Source organism: Myotis lucifugus, unplaced genomic scaffold (assembly GCF_000147115.1).
Source record: "Myotis lucifugus unplaced genomic scaffold, Myoluc2.0 scaffold_21, whole genome shotgun sequence".
In the NCBI taxonomy this organism is placed as follows: domain Eukaryota; kingdom Metazoa; phylum Chordata; class Mammalia; order Chiroptera; family Vespertilionidae; genus Myotis; species Myotis lucifugus.
This window is the reverse complement of record NW_005871069.1, coordinates 2,979,069-3,002,968: the sequence shown is the minus strand read 5'-3', so window position 1 is coordinate 3,002,968 and position 23,900 is coordinate 2,979,069. Positions and strand designations below refer to the sequence as shown.

The 23,900-nt window shown below is 41.5% G+C and overlaps 1 pseudogene; it reads left to right on the top strand.

Annotated features, from left to right (window-relative positions):
* Positions 1-13,702: 13,702 nt before the first annotated feature.
* LOC102433433 lies at positions 13,703-22,322 on the top strand (annotated as a pseudogene).
* The last annotated feature ends 1,578 nt before the right edge of the window (positions 22,323-23,900 follow it).

Genomic DNA, 23,900 nt, shown 5'->3' with positions numbered 1-23,900 from the left:
GATTGGCTTTCTCCTGCACACCCCACACTGGAGCTCAAGTTTGCAACCCTGGTATGTGCCCTTACTGGGAATCAAACTGTAATCTCCTAGTTCATAGATCGACACTCAATCACTGAGCAACACTGGCCAAGCTGGTAGTTCTTGAAAATAAAATATATTTTAATAAAGACTGCCTTTATAATGATTCCAAAGTGTGTGTATACATTTTTTGGGTCTCTCTCTCTCTCTCTCTCCTTCTCTCTCTCTCTCTCTCTCTCTCTCTCTCTCTCTCTCATTATAGATTATAGATATAGATATTTAAAAATTGTATATTTGAAATTGTGTAGTTTATATTATGTGAATTATACTTTAATAAGGTTATTTAAAAGTAAATGAAAACAAAAGAATGATCAATCTTGTGGCTCTAATAGCTGGGGGGATGGCGACACCACTGGCTGCATATTTGTAGCTATCTGCTCATCTAACAAACTTGGTACCACTTCAGTGGCCTGACTGGCCTTGTGGACTGTGCTTTCCTTCACATGTAATGTGGTAACTTAGCTTTGAGTGACATTCAGAATGTATGCTTACTATTGCATTTAAATTTTGTGTATAAATACATTTCTTATAACTTTGAGGTATCCAATTGATGCTAATAAAACAAACAACTTAGAGGCTTATATCATCTATTTATACTCTAGAATTTTCTTTTGGCCTGATAGTTTCAAATGATGTTTCATATTGGCAGAACCCTTAAAGCTATTTTCCAAAGCTTCATAAAATAGTGAGAACTTGGACAATTTGATCAACTTGAAAAGTGAACCCTCATAAAAAATAAGTTGTAATAGTTTAGGATTTTTTGTTATATTGCTTGCATGCCCTGCTGTTGATAGAACACAATGGAAACATTTAGTGCTGTGTACTATAATTTGTTATCGATCTGGAGTCTGGTCAGTCTTTCACATTCATTCTCAGTTAAAAATATTTTTAGTTTTAACTAATAATCTATTTCAAATTTTAAGGAAAAAATAGGAAATAATAAAAAAAATTAAAACTGGTGAAAAAGTTACCACTTATAAATATTAGAATAAAAATATCCCAATCTCAAATTTTATAATAATTCTGTCCTACATATCATAATCAAACAAAAAACATTCCAAACTCTGCTTAAAGGAACCTATAACTGATTTATAGATAACAAGTTAAATTTTAAATACAGGTATTGGGAGAAAGTAATTTTTAGTCTTTGTTTTTTCTAAGACTTAAACTCATAGCCCGAGCCATTTTATTGGCAAATGCATGATGAGTTTGAGGACAAGTGCTCTTTTCTATGTCTTTTAAACAGCTCAAAAACGTGTTTTTCAAATTACTAGTATATTAGAAAAGAATGTTTTCAGAACCACAGAAGCATATCTCTGCAGCACAGAAGTTCCAGAGACATGGTTCAAGACCACAGAAGCAGATGATACCTGGAAATCAAGATGCTGATAACTTCTGAGGGCGCTTAGAAGAGGTAGATACTGCTCTGCTGTCCTCTCTCAGCCGTCACATCACTTCTCAGGAGTGCTCAAGGCCATTGTTTTAGAAATAGCGCCAAATAATATTTGCAATTTCTATGTAGTATGAAAAGGAAAACAAAACAAGAAAATGGGAGGCAGGGGAAGCTCAGACTTTACCATCCTATAGCTGTCTTGCCTTTGGATAAATAAACTAACCCACGTTCAGTTTCCTCATCTGCTAACATCTGCCTCATAGGGCCGTTCTGAGTACAAGTGAGGAAATCTGTATAACTGATCCAGTACATTTCCTGATTATATTAAGTATTCTCTAAAGAGTAGGCATATTAATTAATTAATCAACAAGGGCATAGTAGGCATCTACATGTGCAAATTTTAATTATAAAAGCTGTAAGCAATAAAAGAAGTGGACTGCAGAGCCCTGCCCTCCAGGTATGTAGTCACAATAACTGGGAAAAAGCAAAGAAGGCATGGCAGTCCTCGTGCGAGACTGTGCTAGGGTCAGAGTGATGGACTTAGTCTAAAAACAAAGTGACTAAATAGGTGCTAACTTAATAATTTTTGATTTATGTAAAAATTGAAGGTTAAGTACTAGTTCGTTCTACTGTACACTTTGAACACCTAATTTAACCTCTCTGTACTGTTTTCTACATCTATAACATCTATAAGTAAGGATAATAATAAGAATGATCTCATAGGATTGTTGTGCATTGTAAACAAAGGACTGTAAGTGAAAAATACAATTTAAATTAAAAAGCCAATATGAATAAAAAACAAAAAACAAAAAAAAACACACAAAGTGACTGAAGCTCATATTTAAATGAGTCACATGTTGAGACTGCTGTTTCATTTCTGAGCTGTTGGTTTCTTTGTGCTGTACTGTTGCTATTCCCAGTGACTAATGAGGAGCTGGAGTTTACTGTTGGATGGTGGACTTAAGTTGTAGCACCAGTATATTGGGGAAATACATGACCTCTCTATGTAAATCACTGTGGATAATAGGGATTCAAAATTTGTGTTCAGCCCTCACCAGTGTGGCTCATTTGGTTGGAGCATCCTCCCATGCACCAAAAGGTTGTGGGTTTGATTCCCAGTTAGAACACATACGCAGGTTTCGGGATCCATCCCAGGTCAGGGAGCATGTGGAAAGCAACCAATCAAGATTTCTCACTCACATCACTGACCTTTCTCTCTCTAACTCTCTCTCTATCTCTCCCTTCTTCTCTCCAAAATAAAAAACAAAACAAAACAAAAACTTGTGTCCAATATTTAGTGTGGTTCTTAAAGAAGAGACCATGTCAGTGACTAAGATAAGAGAAGGATCTGGCTTCTCACTCAAAAGATGCGCACACACATACAAAATGCTCAGCAGCAGATGCATGAGTCCTGACCTAAAGAACAGATAGATCTGACTGGACCCCAAAAGCTCTAGTTTTAAAGTGTTTCTGGTTCAGTTAAATCACAACAATGTTTTGCTTAAGTGCTTCCAATCCCTGATTTTTAAGCACAAGCTTTTCCAATGATATTTAACAAACTGACACTAAAAGATTCTTTTCCTAAATCCAAACTTAATTTTTAACATCTATAAACAATAGAATATTTACTAGTCTTCAAAACATGTGTGTGCATATATGTGTATATATAATTTATGTATGTGTATGTATTTATGTGTATATAAAGATTTTCCCCCTTTACAAAAAATAAGTGGTTTAATTTTACCCAATGTAAGGAAACTCCAAGTCCATGAATTTTGAACTTGCTGTTCAAACTTTCAGCAGATCCATCAGCATCCCCATTCCCTTTTTAGGAGTCTGAACATTTATGGAAGATGATCAAATGCCTTCATACATATGTGAAATAGGTAAAAGAGACATCACTGTCTTTTTTCCCCAGTGAAAAAGCAGAAGTTAAATGAAAAGTTCACATGGCCAATGATGTTCAAGCCCAGTCTAATACTGGGGGCCAGGTATTTCAGTCCTGTGTCAGGAGGGGGAGGAAGAACCGGAAGCCAGCTTTCTGGTGTTTGACCTACTGTATACATGTGTACATAACCCAAGCTCCAGGAAGAAAAAAATTCCCAGGGAAACGATGCCAAAGGGTGGGGACAGGAACAAAAGAACAGGAGAGATTCTGCAAGGGGAACTCACTGACTGCCCTGATTAATTGCCACCCACACAACTAGGTGTTGGTGCTGTTTACTCAGAATCTGCCAGCAATGAGGGTTCTGGATTCCTGAGGGTTGCTTCACTCCTAAGTCTAGATGAAAGTCATTATCAATTATATCTGATGCATGACCACCGCCCAGCCATCCACTCTCTCTGCCTTGAAGCCAGGCAGACAGCTGTGTGCACACCCACCACCAGGGCTGCCCTGCCTGCTCTCTCTTCCACATGGTGTGTGCTCATGCCTGTTCAGGCCACTCAGCCTCAATTTTGTCTGACATAGTTTCTGCTCATTGCTTCCTTTTGCCTTTCTCAAGGCTTAGGGGACTCTATGTGATTTGTGTTGTGGAGAAGGGGCTGTGATAAAAAGGACAAGACATATAAAAGAATAGAAGATGTTAGAATGCATCTCTGAACTTGGATTTGATTGGCTATCAGCCCACCTGAAAGAAGATCTGCCTGGCCTTCAGTGGGAAGTGTCTGGGGAGTGTGTACAAGTTCCTCTTTCCAACCTCTCTGCTGCTGTGCTTGTCAGTGAACCTCCAGAGGACGCTTCTAGGGAAGGACTGGATTGCAAGTCTGAGGGCGCTTCCCTGAGAGCCAGAGGAAGTCCTGGTGTAAGTACTAGGCACCAGGGGAAATTGTGTTCAGAATACACTTATTCATCCCAGCAACTTTGACTAGCCTACTGTGAAATTGCTAGTCTAGTAAAGTCCCGCGCCAAACCAAGCCAGGAGCCTACCTCCTCTGCCCTTCAGCCTCACTGAGGCAAAGTGTAATTTCCCAGAGCTTCCACTCACCCTCAGCTCCTGCCCCTGTTACACATGGGAGGTATGTTCATGAGGTATAGGACAGGTGAGAATAGCATTCCTCTCACCCACCATTTAAACAAGACTTCTCTCCCACTGACCACAGTTTCATGCCACCTCTATTCTTCATGAGTTAATAAGTTCCCTTTATCCCCTTCTAAAAATAAAAATTTAGAAGCCTGGCCAGTGTGGATCAGTGGTTGAGGGTCCACCCATGAAACAGGAGGTCACAGTTCAATTCCTGGTCAGGGCACATGCCCAGGCTCATCCCCAGTAGGGGTCGTGCAGTAGGCAGCCCACCGATTATTCTCATCACTGAATTTCTACCTCTCCCTCTCCCTTCCTCTCTGAAATCAATAAAAACATATTTTTAAAAATTATGGCAAAAACACACATCAAAATTTATAATCTTAAGCATTTTAAGTGTAGTTTAGTCATGTTATGTATATTCGCACTGGTGTGCAAAAGACCTATGGCCCTCCTTTAGAACACGGTGTCCCTGGGAAGAATCGTGTGCTAGTCCGTGGCATCGCAGTGGATGAATTTTCTCAAGCTGTGAGATCACATCCCTTCAGTAACAGGAGAGACAGGGCAGAGGCAGTCAGAGAACATGAGAGGAGAGACAAAGAGGGGCCCAGGTGGGAGGGAAGGGAAAAAGGCAACAGGGTCACAGCTCACCCCCCTAAGATTCCCACCATTGTGCCACATCACTTCTTCTCAACCAAAGACAAGAGAGAGATGCTTAAAGAAAAATGAAATGGCTACCGGAAGCAGTATTCCTTTCACTCATTATAGATTGCTAATGGTTAAAACACACATAGGCAAATCATTATGTAAACATAATTTGTTAAACAAAGATAACATGAAAAACTTTAAAAAAATTCTTGATCTAAATATTTACCAGAATAAAGTATTTTATAAAATTTATTGGTAGTTCCTAGGAATAGAATTCTCTTAATTAAAGAAGTCCTAGACATGAAGCCATCTGTGCACAGTTTAGGACTAAATAAAGGTCTGTCACTTATGTACCAAAAAACAGTTCTATAACATAATCCAGGCACTATGGCTGGGAGCAAATGATACAACCAATTCCTTGGAGGGTGCACACAAGTGATTCTTGCTTGTTTTTAATTGTGGTAAAATACGCATAGCGTAAAATATACCATCTTAACCATTTTTAAGTGTAGAGTTCAGCGATATTCAGTACATTCACATTTTTGTGTAATCATCACCACCATCCATCCACCGAACTCTTTCATCTTGAGAAACTGAAACTCTATACCTAACTTCCATTCCCATTGCTACTCCCCAGCTCTTGGCAACTACCATTTTACTTTCTCTATAAACTTGACTATTCTATAAACCTCATATAAGTCGAATAATATAGTGTTTGTCTTTTGTGACTGGCTTATCTCACTGAGAATAATGCCCTCAAGGTTTATCCACATGTAGCATATGACAGAATTTCCTTCCTTTTCAAACCAAATAATATTATATTCATATATATATATATATATATATATATATATATATATATATATATATACCACATTTGATTTAAACATTCACCCATGAATGGGTTTTGGGTTGTTTCCACCTTTGGCTTTTGTGAATAATGCTGCTGTGGCAAGGGTGTATGTATACATATCTTCTTGCTTTTCAAATTTCATTGCCCTTAGACAAATCATGAGCCACCTCACTCCATGGCATTCTCCTGTCTTGTCAGGGACTTCAGAGTCATAGTTAGGTTTTGAGTCTGTTGTTTCTTCTTATAGTGACTTTAGGCCTCATAGTAAGCAATCCTTAGTGAAAAATGGTTTTGTTGACTTTCCAGTTTTTCAGAAGTTAGGATGGGTCATTCATCAGAGTTTTTTTGAGAGTTGTAACTTCTCATCTTTCCCCTTTTAAAGTTTGAATGAAAGTTCTAACTCATGTCAGGGATAAAAATCTTGGTTGAAAATGAATTAAAGTGGTGTGTAAAATGAAAAAAAAAACACAATAAGAGGTTAAATTGGCTGTAAGACAATGATGTTTTCTTGGGTTAGCTAGTCTGAACATCGGTCTGAAAGCCTAAATAATCAAAGAACTGAGCAAACAAATGTAGGAAGGAAGGCTTATATTGGGAAGTCATCAACAGCATGGGAACATTAAACTGTACAGGAACTTACAATCTACTGAAGAAAAATTAACAGGATATTTATGTAATTTTTAAAAAGCACACTTTGTTATGTATGTGTATATATATATATCAAAGACCAAAGTATAAATAAAGCATGATGATTTCTGAGTTTCTATAGCTTTCCTTGTAGTGATCAATAAAAGCATTATTGACCCAACATCTGACTGGTAATATAAAGCAGGTCCTGGACAGAGCGAGGCTGGATTTGGATGCCAGGGGTCAGGATTTGAATTCCAGCTACTTACCCTCCCTGGTTTGTGAGGGACATTAATTGTTAAAAAATGTCTCACAAGAATATTATGAGAATGAAATGAGGTGTTAAAGTGCCTGGCACACGGAAGGCATCAAAGGCTTGCTCCTGCTCATCCTCCTTCCCTTCCACCACTTGACTGATAGATTTCATGGGTCAGATGATGGTGTGTGTGTTTTTTTTTAAATATTCAGGTGCGCTGTCATCTCTGGAAAAGAGTAATTTTATCTGAGTTAATATTTGTTCAGTTGTTAAGTTAAAAAAATAAAGTCTTTTTTCATTGATACTTTCAAGTGTGAATGATTCAAGAAGAGAGAGATCTGGCCTAGATGGAGGCTGGGTACTCTAAGACCCTTTCAAACGAAGGAACCCATGAGTTCCTTTCTATCTCTGCTCTATCTTGCTAAGATGCTGGAGGATCTGGATCAATGGGACACTGGGTTGCCCTTGGGCGGGAATGCTCTGCCCAGTAGAGGTGCCTTTGGTTTTACATAGACAGCCTCACTCACCAGGGCACATCAGCATATTGAGGGCAGCTGCAGGAAGGGAACATGTGATGATTAGATTTTCCTCTGGATTCTTGGCATTTGGTCTTTTACCAAAGATGTATGTCAAATGGGGCATTTTTGTGTGTGTGCCAGTTGCAATTAAATGTATCTATTATATGTTGCTTTATTTTTTTATTTTTTTTTAGTGACACAGCTACCCTTTGATAGTTATTGTTGCAATCAGCACTCTGCTTTTTTCTTCTTTTGTAGCTCTTTGGATAGTGTATACAGTGAGGGAAGTGGTGTATGTTGTTTAGAAATATTCTGGTCAATTCACTGCTCTCCCTTTCTTCGTATAATTATCTGGAGACATATTGTGTTTACCAGTTTACCACTCACTTGGAAGAGTACTGGAAGGGAATGGAATGTGGTGGGAACTACACACAAAAACAAGGATAGGACCCTCGACTCATTTCTTACAACCACTTGCTAAACAAAAGCAACTGTGACTATGCCATACTCTGAATATTGTGGCACCATTTGCAATGTTATTTATTCAGTTCTAAGGGAGCATTATTAAGGGGAAGGTACAGGGAATACCACGAATAGACCAGGGGAAGGCCATTCCTCCCTGACATCCTTCTGGGAAGATAGACATTAAATAACTAATTCCAGGTGTGGTCAGGATCCAATGATACACTGTTGAGATGCTACAGAAATATAGTTTAAGCCTTAAGTACACAAAGGTGGCTTGAGTTGGCTGGACTCACAGGGAGGCAGGGAAAAATGGAGTCAGCCTGTTGCTTTAAACAGATCTCATCAAAATAACAAAGGCCCATGAGAGGAATGTGCCTAGAAACCCCAGACTTGCCCTAATTGGGAATTCCAGGCAGCAAATCCCAGGAATAGATATAGTCCTGAGTCCTGGGTGGGGCAGAGCAGTGTGGTCTCCAAGGACACTTCTCTGCAGGGCAGTCAGTGTATTTCCACAGTATGGACCCCAAACTGGTGAAACCAAAAGTTTCTTTTGATCAGAGAGGTGGGTGAAGGGCAACCTAAACCTTCCTGGTCCATCGAATTTCCACATTCCTCAATATGTGGCTGTACAGGGGAAAGAAGCGCACCATTATCAGGTGCACCATTAGCGTATTTTTTCAGCACAGCTGTCTACAAAACAACCCTTTTATCAGCTTGGCTTTCTTGTCCCAGAATGCAGTCCTTGGCAGGAAGTCGGTTGCCTATTGACTTTACAGTAGGATAAACAAACCTCCTTTGACATACAGAGTGGCAGAAACTGTGATTTCCGTCCCACCTCCCACAGAGGCAAGGCAGTCAAGTTGAAAGAAGCAGAGGGTTGGGCTTAACATGGATTCAGAGCAAAAGACACGGTTAAAAATCTGGCAAAATATTCCCTGAGTAGGCCAGACAGGGTGAAAGGCATCAGATTCATCAGGGAAGCCTTAATTAAGAGGACAGGGAGGACCATGGGAAAGAGAGAGATGACCCTGATTCCCAGGAGATATTAATTTTATAAACAATGAAGTCTAAATGGGCTTTTTCTACTTCAGGTTTTCACTGAATCTGCTTATTCTTAGTGAAATGATTGTAAGTGAGCTTGAATGACAAAGAAGCATTTTGGTAACTGTAACTGTTACAGTGAAAAACAAGAGTTAGGGATCTATATATATAAAAAGCCCATGGCCGTAACGCTGTAATGACCAAACAACCAGTCACCAGGAGGTACATTGATGGGTCTCACCACGTGGATGGTCTGGGGTCCCGCCTCGTGCGGCAGGTTTGGGATCTGGGGTCCCACCTTGCGCAGCGGATCTGGAGTCCCGTCTCATGCGATTTCTGCTCTGCGGCGTGGCCCACAGGCTCTGATCACAGCAAGGCTGTTGGCCAGCGGGCAGTGAGGGCTGCGAGTGCAGTGAGGCTGCCAGTGTGGTGGGCGGCAGGTGAGTGGGTGGGGCACGCAAGGGTGGGCGGGGCTGCAAGCGTGGCGGGGTTGCACTCGGGTAAGTGAGGCCACTCGATTTCGAGTGCTGGGCTTCTAGTGTAGTCATAAAAGCCACTTTTATTTATATTGTTCTACTACCCATCCATGCCTGTTCAATGAGGTTTAAAAGTAGCTTTCCCCTGCTCATGAGCGAAAAATTAGACCATCTCCATAATTTTCTGCTCACTTTTCTGTAATAGAAAATATTACAATATTATAAGATATAAAAGCAAACATAATTAGGCCATTACAATGCTCAGTTCCAACGAGAAGCAGAACTGTAGCCTTGGTACAACATCAAAGCCTCTGCTGCATGTCCCTAGCCTAGTGGTGGCATGAGGGAGGGAGAAGGTGGGCTTGATTCTTTCCTATTTCCTTACTTTGTTTACCAGGTTTCCAACCAGGGCATGGACAAAGGGTGGTTGAGAGAGTAGATGTAAGGAAGGGTAAGAAAGTTTTTATTTGATTGATGCTATCATAAAATAACATCAGGATCTCTGAGCCTGGCATATATTTATAGCTGGCCTTATTTTGGTCATGTTTATGGACTCATTGGGGGTAGGAGGCACTGAAAGATTTGTTTATAGGTCTCAAAATGAAGATAGTATATTTTCCTCTGAATAATTCCAGAGGAAAATGATCAACAATTAAGATATCTTATTTGGTGGCAAAACTGATGCCATGTCAATAGAGAACAAAGAATGCTATTCTCTACATGAACTTATAATGGAGACAAATCAGGACAGAGTTCATTTGCTATATCCTGAATATATAGCTGGCCAAGCTTTTGTGCGTGTGGTTTACCAATGTCCCTGCCCCTCCCCTCCCTAACCTTCTCGGGCCCTGTCCCACGGAGAGACGTGCCTTTAGCCTTGTTTCCAGGGGGACTGAGGAGTGGGGGAGATCCTTAGATGAGCTAAAGGAAGAGGATGCTCTTGGCACTGCATCTTGGAACTCAGATCTCATTTTCTTTTTTAAAAAAATATATTTTTAATTGATTTCAGAGAGGAAGAGATAGGGAGAGTGAGATAGAAACATCAATGATGAGAGGGAATCATTGATCAAATGCACCGCCCACACTGGGGATATGAACCCACAACCTGGGCATGTGCCCTGATCGATAATCCAACCTTGACCTCCTGGTTCATAGGTCAATGCTCAACAGCTGATCCATGCTGGTCAGGCAGATCTAATTTTCTGTAGAAATAATGAGAGAGAGAGAGAGAGAGAGAGAGAGAGAGAGAGAGAGAGAGAAGATATCATCAAATATATTGTGAAATATTCTTTATTAGAGATTACATGAAATTTCATTTGTTTTGCAAGAAATTATAATTTTTACTATAATTCCCAAGGTTTTCTGCTCAAAAGCATGAGGAAATAAATTATATGAATTAGAAAATTGATTTCACCACTCTCTCAGCTATTTGGGGGGTCTTCAGATAAAGAAATACCCAAAGAATATTTGAGAAAATTCAATTTCTGTAAAACTGGCTAAAGTAGAAAGTGACATACTGCCTCCAGGCTTAATCTGAGCTGTGAAACAGAAAAACTGTGGCTTTCCCAGATTAAAGTAGGTGTGTATTCTTGTCCCTCCTGGTAAATTACCATGGTACTGTCAGATAGGCTCATCGCTACATTGCCATTTCAAAGAACCTGGGTGACACAGAGAAGCATGATCACTCTCGGCCAAACCCCAAGTTGCAGGGCCCACCAGTTTGTCATTACCAGGTGAGTGAACTGTCTTCATGCAGGCAGAGGGCATCCTAGCAGAAGACAGTTGCTGAGGACACAGGTGTCTGAAGATGTATCCCTGGCTTTTCTCTTAAGCCAGTCTGGGCACTCTGGGAATATTCTTTGTAGTAATCCTGACTATAGAAACCAAATGATTGAAGACAGAATTTGTTGAGTAATTTTATGATGCTCATTCAGTATATTAGTCGCTGAACTTCTTTCCCACTCTCCTGATTAATTATATCACCCATCTGTGGACAGTGGATCTATTCTCCGCAATAGTCTTCCATGTGCCTTATGGATCTCCCACCAGAAACTTGAGTTCCCTTTTCTTTCTCCCCCCTTGTTCACCTCTTTCTAACTTTTTATCTAGCTCAAGTTCTATATTTTCTCACAGTAATTCTCTTGAGATTCACCTGAGAAACATTTTTCAACTATGTATTCCCATCAGATGCTTGTAACCAATAGAATGTCAGCTTTTAATAAATATTGACTTTTTATATTTTTAATTAATTATAATTGACATTCAATATTATATTAGTGTCAGGTATAGATCATAGTCATTGGACACTTACAAAGTGATTCCCTCATAAGTCTTGTGCCCACCTGGCACCACATATAGTTATTATACTATTATTGAATATATTTCCAGTGCTGTACTTTACATCCCCATGACTATTTTGTAACTACCAATTAGTATTTCTTAATCCTTTCACCTTTTCACCCAACCCCTCCCATCTGGCAACCCTCAGTTTGTTCTCTGTATCTATGAGTACATTTGTGTTTTGGATGGATGTAGAGGGTATTAGGCTAAATGAAATAAGTCAGACGGGGGGGGGGATACCATATGGTTCCACTTATGTGTGGAATTTAAAAAACAAAATAAAAAAACATCCAATAGATATTGACATTTAATTATACAAAGATGGAGTCCATTTTTTTCACTCTTGAGTTTTCAGACTGTATCACCTGGTAGTCATGTTGCATTTTTCTCCTACATTGCAAACCCTTATGGAATTAAAAGTATAACTATAATTTTCTAATATCTGCATGGAATTGAAGGAATGGTGAAAGAATGAAGAACATACCCTAGGAAGCAGAGTACAACCATGTCCTGGGTTTCAATTTTCTAGTTGCTCAGTTGGAAACATCATGTCTGAGGTAGGCCTCCCTTACAGAGATAAGTCCTGACAGGTGTGAAGCCTTGAGAACAGTTCTGGGTGGGCTGTGAATATCTTCTAGACAGCACTCAGGTCATTCAACATTTTTTTCAACTTAAAAATTATTTTTTTCAGATTTTGTGCTTAACTTGTTTAGGAACAATTTTAATCATTTTACTAAAGTTTTGAAGTTGCCCTTATGAGCAAATCATTACAACAATTTCTAATTTCTGCTTTTTATTGCTAAACACACATACACACATGCATGCACATACACACACACACACACACACACATCCTTCCATTGACCTGACCATAGGTCCTTTTTTGATTATACTAATGCTTCATACAAAGAAGTTATATCCTTCTCTTCTCCCAGCTTCTTTGCCCTTCTCCTTACCACTCCAACCTCTGCAGGGAAAAAGACTTAAAAAAGCAGCGATGTGCCCTCCCTCTGGCCCCATCACCTCAAGGCTTTTTCCCCAGCAAATCCACCCTAAGCGACTCCCCATGGCCTCTGGCATGCCTTCTGATCAGTAGCTTCAAGGAGAGTCAGGCTCCTTCCGCCTCTATGTTCTTGCTGTCAGGCACCAAAATAGTAACTCCCTTTCTTCCCTCCTCCAAACACACACTCTTTCCCCGCTTGCTTATTTGCCTCACACAAAAGAAAGAAAACATCCTCACATCCTGGACTTCTGCCAGCTTTTAAAAATAATTAAACTTCCCTCACTTTCAAAGAGATGGGTTCTCTGAGACTTCTAAGCTCAGATGTTCAACTCCAGGGGGCTGCTTAAGCTTTAACTGACCTTTCCTCAAGACCATCTGATGACATAACAGTGACCTTGTGGGCTGAATAAAAGTGTTGTGTTATCTGTTTCCTGTTGTCTTGGCAGCTGAGGTTGATGGGGACCCCTGGTCTAGGGGTCAGGAGGACAAAGGTAGGCATCCATGGTCACTGGCACCTCCAGAACAAAAGGATCAGTGCATTTCCATGGTCACAGCCTCTTTGTTCTGTCCTGCCAAGTGCATTTTGAGGTCTGATGAAAAATTTTCCATTTCCTGTTTCAGCTCCCTCTCCCCAAGTTTTCTCAACATGGGGTCTCGAACTTGTGATATACCACCAAGTATCAAGCACAACTAGGACCACTGCAGGAGCACTTCTTCCCTGCCCCGTGGTGGTTTAGAAAGCAGTCTGGTTCAGTAGGAAAAACTGGCCTTTGCAACCAGACTCACTTGGGCCAAACCAACAGATCTGGCACTTCTCACAAGAGGGGTTGGGATAAGACACTGGCCTCTCTGAACCTCAGTTTCTCTACCTTAAACATTGTGGGATACCCATGACTTTCCTACAGGGTTTTTTCCCAAATTTTAAAAACCATCCATGAAAAATTCCTTGAAAGAGAAAGCGGGCTGGAGGGTAGCGACCGTATGAACTCAGGAAAGGAAGTTACAGAAGCAAAAGGAGAGTCTTTTGCCACTGCTTGCTGCTCACCTAGCTGCAAGTCTCATGGGGACCCTAAGAGTTTAGGAGTAAAAAAGGTAAAAGGTATGTGCCTGAGAGAAGGAAGGTCACGGGCGTGCTCCAAGAAGGGCTCACACCATAGAATTTTTTGAGAGATTTTTAGTCTATGATAATCATTTGACGTGTGTTTTTTATGGTGTCTTTTTGCAATCTCTTCGCTGTTGGTCCTCTCTAACATTTTGCCATGAAACTAGGATGAGATTCCATGGAAGTTTTGAAAGAAGAAAGAGATAAAGAAAGTGAGCAACCAAGTTTGTGAGGAAAAGGACAGTGTCTGTTTTATTCATCTGTGTACTCAGTTCTTATCTGCGTGACTGACACATAGTAAGAACTCAATAAATGTTTGTGGGTATAGTAAGCACTAGTAGTAGTGCTGGTGGAAATCAGGCTCTTCCACAGGATTGGGAGAAAAGCATTCTAAGGACCCACGCAGGGAAGATTGTGGCTTGGCAAGATTTATTCTGGTGGAAACAGAAGGCTGCCGATGGGTTTTCAATGTCCTATCTCCCTCTGTCCCACCAAGGGAAAAGTCCAATCTTGCCTTCATCGCGGCCAAAACAAAGGCCAGTGTCCAGAGATACTGTTTCATATTAAAGCTTAGTCCTTTAGAGCCCATAGGGTCTGTTGTGGGCCCCGGTTGGCTGCTAGACCCACAGGTTTTATGTTCCCAGGTGAAAAAAGAGAGAGAGAACAAACAGTGCCAGAATGGGTCACTGAGCAAGAGAGAGGCTACTTTGTTCCTCTGGGGTTATGACCAGGAGCTTTTTCAAAATAACCAATCAACTCCCCAGCTTTGGGGGTTTCTGATGGGTTCACCCCCCAGCCAATGATCCCTTTCCCAGGTTAGACTGACAGGCCTCTATGGTCAAGTACCTGCCCCTGTGCCATTTGACTTCTACTGCGCCTGTGCTTACGTCCCCCTTCCCTTTTGTACTATCCTTTCCCACTGTGATCTGGTGGGAGTGAGGGGCAAACTGGTGGTCCCCTGCGGCGGGGGCGGTTAAGGGGGGACTGCAAAGCTGCAACTTCCCTTTGCTCTCTTTCTCATTAAGATCTAGCTACCTACAGTACAGGAGAACACAGAAGTCCAATAATTAACTACCATTTTCTTTTTAATTTCAAACTTGGTTTTCTTGGGTGTGTTTTTTTTTTTTTTAATGCCAGGACATACTAGAAGTCTTAGCCCTCCACAGTTGAGCCTAATTTAGATCTCTGTCTAAAAACTTTCATAGACAGAGCCACAGCCATAGCTGTGCACACAGACACAAGCACAGGCATAGTTATGCACATTCACATACTCATATCAGTAGTCCTTTGTCTCCCACGGATCACATGCAAGCAAAAGAAATGTGTAAATGGAGCATTGTGCTCACTAAGGGCATCTTCATCACATTTCCAGCATCTGACCGCGTGAGTGCATCTTGCATGCTAGCTTCAAAGTAGGGTCTCTCTTCCTTGGGCACATGGGTGGTCCAGTACATATCCTCCTGTATTCTATAAGCCATATTTTGTTTTGTTGCCACCTGATTGTTTCATGTTGTGAGAGGAATTAAGGTATTTATAGAATTGTGTTGAAGAAGGACTCAGATATTCTCCATATATAGGGCATTGGGTTCAGTTTCAGAACATTTTCTCATTTGGAATTATTTTGTATCTAAATATAATCACCTATGTATAAATTTGACCCTTCACACACATATATCTAAACCATTTTTAACTCTGTAAATCTCTTCAGATTGGCTGATCTTGGATTATGACTAGATGTTGACCTTTGGAAACCACTGAGTCATTTATGATGACTTTATTCGCAGTGTTAACAAAGCGAGGAATCCTCCAACTTCACACAAATTCTTATGATGCTTTTCTTTTAGTCTTTAATGCTTTGTTTTTGTCATAAATGTAAATAATTTTTCTCAACTATCTAGTGATGCAAGATCCTGAGAGATATCTGTCACCTACGCTCTATTCTCTCTCAAGGAGTCAGATTTCAAATCAGCAAAACAGCACCCTGTCCTAACAGCAGCAACCAGAAGAGAAAAATGTCTCCTACTACAGCCAAACATCCACAAAAGCCTGTGGTCATGTGATACATGATTTTAGATATGACTTTTAAACTCCATACATTTCCATCAACCTGGTTTGGGAACCTGTTTTATTGTATTATGAATGTTTGGACTTGACTTCCAATCACAGGATCAGAAAAACAATGGAAAAATATGTGATAGAATGTATAAAGGGAAAATTGAGATCAGAAAGAAGAATAGAACATAGATCATGAAGATAATAAAGGAAGAATAACTGCATAGAAGATGTATAGATCTGTGAAAAGGCTGGATATGAGACCTGTGAGATATTTCTAAGGTTCTGGAAGACCATGAGGGAGGCTCCTGCAGTGTGACAGATGGGGTAAATATGGTGATGATGAATGTAAGAATAAAACTTTACAGAAACAACAAAACACTTCTTCGAAGACTCATCAAGGGGCATGCATATTGCCCTTCTGATTCCATTCATGCTGAGAATAAATACCTACGCAAGGAATTTTCAACCTTGGCACGTTTGAAGTTTTGGGCCAGATAATTTGTTGCAGGGGGCTATCCTGTGCATTGTAGGATGGTTAACAGTATCCTTGGCCTCTGTCCTCTAGATGCAGTAACCCCTCCTCCCAGCTGTGACAACCAAAAATATCTCCAGACCATGCCAAATGTTAATCACCAACATCACACCAGTTAACAACCACTGGCTGACAGGATAGGGGGAGGGAAGAATAGGAATAGATATGGGATGGTAATTAATATTATTCTCTTTGGTTATACCACTATCTAAGGAAGTCTAGCAGTAGTGGTAAGCAGATTCGTCAAGAGATTATCTTAATACTAGAGGCCCAATGCACAAAATTCATGCAAGAGTAGGCCTTCCTTCCCCCAGCTGCTGGTATTGGCTTCCCTCTGGCACCCAGGACCCGGGCTTCACTCACAGCCTTGGTTTTGTCCAGAAGGTCGTCCGGAAGGATGTCTGGAAGGACATCCAGTTTAATTAGCATATTACACTTTTATTATTATAGATGACTTCATTTTAACTTGGCTTTTGACAGCTCTCTTTCCACATCTTTTTGCTTTCCCTCAACTAGGTCATTTTTTCATCTTTCGTGAACCTGTTCCAATAGCTGTGTGAGTCCTCCAAGTCAAATTAATTTTCTTTTGACAATTGCCTCTTTGATTCCAGGGATGGGGGGAGCAATGCTATTCTGTCCTGTTGTGAAAGCTGCATTTCGGTTCTCTGTGATCTCCCTAAGTGTATAGATTGCAAAACCCAAGTTGAGACAAGGAATTCAGACAATAGGAACACTCATTAGTAAACCCTTTGAAGTGCACAAACAAGGTAATGGCAGATGCCTCTTCTTTCCTTTCTCCCTCCCTTTTTCTTCTCAACCTTCATCCCAGATGTCAGCAGTAGGAATTGACAAAGCAATACAAGTGAAGGATGAGATCAGGAAAGAAATGAGTCTTTAGAGGGAGCATGAGGATGCTGATTTTGCTTCCTGTCCTCACTGGGAAAAGCACCCAGTAGGGAACAGCCTGTATCATAGCCTGGGGCCTGGGGCCTAAGGTGGGGCAGGAACTTCTGAAAGCCATCTTATATGACCATGGGGGCTGTCAGAGCTTGGTGTAGGGATGGGGAAGACAAGAAAGCCCAAATGAGCAGCCTTGGAAATAATAAGCTATGGCTTAAAATGTGCTGCAGGGAAACATCTTGTCTCTATCCCACCGTCTTTTTAACACTCGGTTGAAAAGTCAGTTTGAAGTCTCCAGCCCTATCTTTCCTTTCTGCCCTCGCAAAGCTGCCACTGTATTTGACCAGATGTACCCAGCTTCCCAGGGAAGATGACTTGCTCATTCCCCTTCTAAGTTTCTGAGTTCATATCATTGCTCTGGGAAGGAGGAAAGCCTGAAAGTGAACGGTGATATTTAGTAAACACTGAGGCTACTTCTCTGACCTTGTCTCATTCAACACAGGAAGGTGGGAATTCTATGAAAAGAGGTGAGACCAGGAATTCTCCTGTCAGTAGGAAAAGGTCAGCAAGGAGCAGTTTATCTGACATCACACCACAGCAGCCCTGAAAATCAAAGGTGGAGAGGCAGCTCATCCTAGAACTCGTGACACACATCTGTAAATCTAAGCAGATCTTCCTCATGTGTCTTCAAAGCTTGATGCCCTACACTTTGCACAGAGGGGCTTTTGCTAGAGAGAAACCTGGTCCTGCACAAACACTATTTTGAATGTCATCACAGCAAATACACTTCAGAGGAGTGGCTGGCAATGAAGTTTTGGACTAGTGACCTCACTGGAGCCATCTGGAAGTTCACTGCCAAATCAGGAGGCACTGGGTGTCCTCACCTGGTGTCTGGGAGTGTGAGCCCAGCACGGTGCTGCTCTTGCCTTTTGTGTTGGAGGTGACAGAGATGCACCACACAGAATCATCACAAGGGGTCAGACTGCTGTCCACACTCCTTCACTGCAGAGACCCCAAATCAGTTCTGTGTGCTCTCCAGGGGACCTGTACTTCCCAGGTCAGTGCCCCATCTTTAAATAATGCTGTCTCTGTCTTTATGAGCAAATCTAAAGTTATTTACAACTTATTCCTTTTTAAAAATTGAATTATTTTTATTAAAAACTAGAAGCCTAGTGCATGAAATTCGTGCACAGGTGTGTTCCCTAGGCCTGGCCGGCGATCGAAGCACGAGCGTCTGGCGTGGAAGGGAACGTCCCAGCTGACCTCTGGGCCCTGGGCAGTACCTGGGCCCCCGGGCCCCCGTGTGCCCCCCTCTGCCTCAGTCATGGTGCCCGAGTCCCCACACAGAGATGTGGGGAGTGCGGCTAGACACCGTGGGCCAGGGTGCAGCTGGGCTTCTGGGCCGCCCAGCAATGCTACACAGAAGCGGGTGGGCAGTTTGCTCTCTCCCTGCCGGCCTCGCAGACCAGCTCCTGGCAAAACCACGGGGAGCCTGACCGGCCCCTGCGGTCCCAGTGGCTGCAGCCTGGCTCACCTGGAAGATGCTGCGTGGGTGCCTGGCACCTGAGTGCAGGGGCTTCCCCGGAGCACAATCCCTGGAGTCCTTGGAGAGGGTAGCACGGGGAGTGAGAGCGAGTTTGGCAGACACCCTGCATACTCACTGCGGCTCTGTCCCCATCACCCCCAACCCCAGGTAGCTGGCAAGAGGTCACAGGGTGTCACCGATGCCCGCCATGTTCTGCACTGCCCCCTGGTGGTCAGCGCACGTCATAGTGAGTGGTCAAACTCCCAGTCTCCCTGTCTCCCAGTCGAACTCCCAGTCGAACAACCACTGGAGGGGACAATTTGCAGATTAGGCTTTTATTATATAGGATGATTAGAGGCTTCCTGCTAAGAAATTTTGTTTTGTTTTGTTAACCCACACTGAGGATATTTTTCCCATTGATTTTTTTAGAGAGAGTGGAAGGAAGGGAGGGAGGTCAAGAGAGGGAGAAACATTGATATGAGAGAGGCACATGGTTTGGTTGCCTCCCACCTGCACTCTGACCAGGGATCAAACCTGCAATATAGGTGTATGCCTTCACCGGGAATCGAACCAAAGACCTTCCAGTGTGTGAGGCGATGCTCTAAGCACTGAGAGACACCAGCCAGGGCCCTTCTAAGAAAATTCTGAAAATATAGAGAAGCAAAACAAAACAAAATTAACCATAATTCCACACTGGTTTGCAGATAACTATTGCTAAAAATTTTTTTCATATCACCCCATTGGGTTTCTTAAAAAGATGTACAATTTTTAAAGAAAAGTCATTTACTGCTCTTTAATAATTTCCTGCAAGCCATTATGCTTTTCAGAAGGTGTCACACATGTCATGTATGAGTATGGCCTTAGAGCAAGGATTCTCAAACTTCAGCATGCATCCTACTCAATGAGGGAACTCTAAAAACTATGGATTCTAACACCAGATATCTTTTTTTTTTAATTGATCTTAGGTGTGGCCTGGAAGGCTGGATATTTCACAGCTCCCCAGGTAATTACATTGTGCAACTTGGGATGAAAATCTGTCCCCAGGTCTTCCTGCTAATGGCCTCTTTTATGGGTAAGGACTGGCCTTTCTGGACCAGCACCAGCTTTCCTGTGTTATAAAAGCTAACCACTGCACAGTCTTCTTTCAAGCCCTATTGTTTCTTCATCCAGACCTTAAAACCCTATCTCCACCCTACTCTGGCCGTCAGTCTCTATTTACACATCCCACAACTTGAGGAACTCCTCGAAATAACAAACCGGTGGTGACTTGATTGCTCTCTGCAATGGAGATATGTAGGCTCAAGGGTGAAGTAAGCAATTTAAATAATTGAAACAGGCTGCTACTCACTCAGCCTGACGTCCATTTCTATCATCCCCCAGGAGGAGTGCAGGTTTCAAGGACAGGCCATGCAGATAAAAGTTGTAGAAACAGAAGCAAGCAATCTGTGTTCTAAATCACTGTTTCCAACACCTAGACACCAGGAACCACAGAATCCCATCTCTACAGGGCTTGCCAGCTGCCTAATCTTCCTGAAGTGAATAAGAGGAGATTCATATTGCTTCTTGAACTACTCTAAATACTGAGTTTATGGCTCATCTATCATTTGTAATCACAAAATGCTAATCATAATGGTAAGAGCACTAAAAATCTCCTTGAGGATTTTGTTTCATAAACAAGATGGAGATTTATTTAATACCTTTCCTGTTTATCTGAGACATGTGGATACCTTTAAGGAGCAAATACATTATTTCATATTTCATGTTAAATGTATTTTACCACAATTAAAATAAACACCTAAAACCTTGCTTTTGTAAACTATACACAGAAAACAACACAAAATCTTGATACAATAGAGAATCACTTTTATTGCTATAAGACTTCAAAGAAGAAAGGGCAGGCTGGGGTGAGGAGGGGAAGCCTGGATAAGGAGAGAGAAATGGAGCTGAGCCTTGCAGAGGGGGAGAGAAACCTGGAACTCAATAGTAATGGAGTTTTATTTTCTTCACTAGAGGCCTGATGCATGAAATTTGTGCACTGAGGGGTAGGGGTCCCTCAGCCCAGCCTGCCCCCTCTCACAGTTCCGGAGCCCTCAGTGGATGTCCTACTGATGGCTTAGGCCTGCTCCCCATGGAGGCACCCTGTGTGTGTGTGTGTGTGTGTGTGTGTGTGAGTGTATGTGTGTGTGTGTGAGTGTATGTGTCCCCGCTGGGGGTCTGATCGGAGGCTTGGAGCAGGCGCCCCGTGTGTGTGTGTGTGTGTGTGTGTGTGTGTGTGTCCACTGAGGGCCTGCCACCAGCCACACCGTGGCTCCTGGCCCCACCAACATGCTGTTCTCTCCCTTGAGTGGCGCCAGGGAAGGTGGGAAGCTTAGCTTCCTCCATCGTTGGTGGCAACCCAAGCCTCCAGCTCTGTGGCCACCGCCATCTTTGTTGGGTTAATTTGCATACTCACCCTGATTGGCTGGTAGGTGTAGTGGAGTGACACCAATTTGCATGTTTCTCTTTTAGTAGTGTAGATGTCATCATGGAAGGATGAGTATTAGATACACTTGCTGTTCTCTCTTAGTTTTCTGTTCATTATTTCCATTTATTACTCAATAATCTTTCTTTCTTTCTTTTTTTTTTTTTTTTGAGACCCAGTCTCAAAGAGTGAATGAGCAAGAGGCTTCCTATACTAGCATATGGTTCCAGGAAGGCTGGTGAGTGGTGGGAGGGCAGCTGAGAAAGAACTGCATAATATGCATCTGAGTCTCCAAATGCTACTTCGCCACACTTGCTTTATCAGTGTTCTCTCTGCTATATAGTTGCGCTTATATGTAATATATATATAACCTCTGAAATACATATTTCCTAAGGGAAAAGAAGAGAATTTCCTACAACTACAGGGACAACCAACCAAATCAAAACGTGAACATTAGCTTTGGGGCGGCACCACAGGAGACAGAGAGACCTGGACCACCTACGCTCTGGGCAGCGTGCTGCATTGGCTGTGCTCTGTGCCAGGACTGGCTCTGAACAGCACCTTGGCTCCAAACTCAGCTTCAGTGCCCAGCAACAGGACATCCCAGTGCTGTTGACAACCCTTGTGCTGGCCACCACTCTAGTACCAGAAACCTGTGAAAGCCATAAGAGCTGTGTTTGCAGTGTTAATGCTAGCAGTGCTGTTGCTAATACTACCTGCATCTGAACAGAATGTAAAGTGAGTGACTGCCCGGTGGTGAACAGAACAGAGTTCTGTTCTGAGCCCACTGCCACTCTATTGCCAACAAATTCTACAGCTAAAACTACAACCATGCCTTCTTCTATGGTGACTATGCCAGATACAATTAATACCACTTGAACTCCAACTTTACAACCTGTGCGGAAGTCTGCCTTTGAAGCTGCCAGTTTCATTGGAGGAATTGTCCTTGCCTTGGTTGTCCAGGCTGTAATTTTCTTTCTCTATAAATTCTGCAAATTGAAAGAACAAAACTACCACACTTTGTAAACAGACTTGTTAGATTAACAAGGACTGCCATGTAAGTCACTAAAGCAAAAATATTATCTTTCAAGATGTCCCACATGGAATATACTATTCTGGGATCTTTCAAGTTTCAAAGGACATGTATAGGATATTTTGTAGCATCGTACTTGAAGAAAAATCAGTTAAATCATTTTGCTCAACAGGAATATTTATAAGGTTCTGCATGAGCCTTGTGGCTGTCTTCTTTTATTTTAAAGGGCTGCTGCTGTGGAATTATATTCTCTTCTCTTGATATGCCAAATGTAACTCTGTAGGTGCCCAACAACTTCATGACTCACTTGGCAGTTAAATTGAGTCATTTTGAAGCCTGAAATATGCATTAATTCCATACTAACTCAGGATGCAGCTATGTGACCAGAATTGAGAAGAGTGTGATGAATGAGCATCAATCAGGTGGGTTTTTGGCTATCATTTCAAAAACTGAACAAATTTATAAAGTTAATATTCATATAGCAACTGCAGACACTGCTGTATTTAGAAATTTCAATTTTAGTTCATTAGAAGCTGCTAAACCAACCTGTATCATGTACTAAACTGATTTAAAATAAATCTATATGTTGTCCTAGCTGGGTGGTTCAGTTGTTTGGAGCATCATCCCATACACCAAAAGGGGTGCAGGTTTGATTCCAGGTCAGAGGCAACTAATCGATGTTTCTCTCTTTCCCTCTCTCTCTTGTAATCAATAAAACATTACCTCAGGTGAGGATAAATAAATAAATCTACATGTTTATTGAAAAAAGTTAACATTAACAACAATGTGAGTATACTTAACACTACTGAACTGAACACTTCAAAATCCTTAAAATAGCAAATTTTATGTTATGCACTTTACCACAATAAAAAGTAAACATAGAAAAATAAATTAATATTAATATATTACTATCTTCTAATCCACTGACCTCAGTCAAATTTCACTGTTTGTCCTAATAATGTTCTTTATAGCAAGGAAGAGAGAGGGTGCAGAGGGAGGGGGGGAGAAAGGAAGGAAAAGGCACAGTGGTCCAAGATCTAACAGAAGGCCACACATTGCACTTAGCAACATGTCCCTACTTTCCTTCCCTGGGGAATAACTGCTCAGTCTTTCCTTATCTTGCAAGACTCATCAGTGTTTAGAGAGCAGCCAGTAAAATGTCCCACTATCTAGCACTTTACCATAATTGAGTTGAAATTATGCATTTTGGGTAGGAATCCATAGAAGTGATCTGGTGTTCTTCTCAGTGACTCATCTTAGAAGACACAGGACCTTGCTCAGTTTAATCACCATTGGTGTCAAGTATGGTCACTTGTTTGGGGGTCTTCCAGGTTTCTACACTATAAAAGTTTCTATTTTCCCTTATAACAAATTAGCATTTTGTGGTGAAATACTTTGAGAATAAGAAAATATCTTGCTCTTTAAAAAATTTCTACCCACTAGTTTTAGCATCCATTAATGACTGTCTTGAATCAATTATCACTAGTACTTTGGTTACTCAGAGGGAAGTTTTACATTTCATAGTTCTTTCCAAATTTCATAGTTGCATTCTATTTGGAAGAACTTTATTG